This window comes from Tupaia chinensis, unplaced genomic scaffold, assembly GCF_000334495.1.
Source record: "Tupaia chinensis unplaced genomic scaffold, TupChi_1.0 Scaffold000201_1, whole genome shotgun sequence".
Lineage (NCBI taxonomy): Eukaryota > Metazoa > Chordata > Mammalia > Scandentia > Tupaiidae > Tupaia > Tupaia belangeri.
In genome coordinates, this window is record NW_006159676.1 from 2,819,235 (window position 1) to 2,820,672 (window position 1,438).

Genomic DNA, 1,438 nt, shown 5'->3' on the forward strand with positions numbered 1-1,438 from the left:
TTTTTTTTTGAAGTTGTGCTATAGGGCACGTGTGCTTGCCTGAGAGAAAGAAAGACAGAGAGAAGGAAAGTGAGAAATCACCCCCTCCCAGGAGGGATGGCCACACCACAATCCCTTCTCCATACTTTGCTCAGGATTTGGGCCACACACACCTGGTATGATTTTCAAATCACAGGATCCAGGACTTGAACCATGCAGTCAGCCATGTGGATTGCACCACATTAACTACTACACCATCGGCTGGCCCTATGTTGTTGTTGTTGTTGTTTCTAAATATTTTCAATATTAAATTTTCAATATTAAAGGTTGAATGGCAGGTTAAAGGAACAGATAGAGAACCCAGGGACACAGAAAGAGGGTCAACTGTATTATGTTTTATTTTCTAACTCTACATTTGTATATTGCAATATTTTCCTATTTAATGATAACAGTAATGCACTTCAATGCTATGAATATACCTCTGGGTGCAGCTTTGGCCTCATCTTACCAACTTCATTTCATACTTGTTAATTTATTTTTCTACTTTTTATTTATTTATTTATTTATTTATTTAATTTTTGGAGAGGTTTTTGCTATAGGGCACGTGCGCTCGCCAGACAGACAGAGAGACAGAGAGATAGAAAGCGAGAAATCACCTCCCAGGGGGGATGCCCACACCACAATCCCTTCTCCTCCATTCTCCTCTCGGGATCTTGGACACACACGCACACGCACCCAGCGTGAGTTTTAAGCCACCGGGTCCAGGATGTGAACCGCGGTCAACTACATGGGAGTCCAGCGACATAGCCATTACGCTAACTGCTGGTCCCTACTATTTTGTTGTTGTTGTTGTTGAGAGAGAGATTTTTGCTGAAGGGCATGTGCACTAACAGAGAGGCAGAGAGACAAAAAGTGAGAAATCACCCGCTGGGAGGATGGCCATGCCACAATCCCTTCTTCTCCATTCTCTTCTCAGGATTTTGGGCATGCATGCACATGTACCTGGCATGAGTTTAAAGTTGCTGGGTCCAAGACTCCAATCACGATCGACTACGTGGGAATCCAGCAACATAACCATTACGCCAACTGCTGGTCTCTTTTCTACTTTTTTTTAAAAAAGATTTTTGCCATAGGGCACATGCACTCACCAGAGAGAAATAGAGAGAGGGGAAGTGAGAAATCACACCTCCCCCTAGGGGATGAGGATGATACTGCAATCCCTTCTCTTCCATTATCCTCTAAAGATTCTGAGCATATATATGCACATGTGTCCAGAGTGTATTTTCAGGTCACCAGTCTTGGACTTGAACTGCGGAGTTGGCTATATAGGATCCAGCACCTTAACCACTACGCCACTTGCTGGTCCATATGCTTGTTCGTTTCATTTCTCTTTTTTTTTTTTTTTTTTTTTTTGAATTTTTTTTTTTTGGGAAACAGCGGTTAGCTTAATGGATCACGC

General features: G+C 42.6%; 1 protein-coding gene across 1 annotated transcript in view; it reads right to left on the reverse strand.

Annotated features, from left to right (window-relative positions):
- PGLS (6-phosphogluconolactonase) overlaps positions 1-1,438 on the reverse strand; it is a gene marked incomplete in the record, with an annotated part of 13,582 nt that overhangs the window by 5,346 nt on the left and 6,798 nt on the right.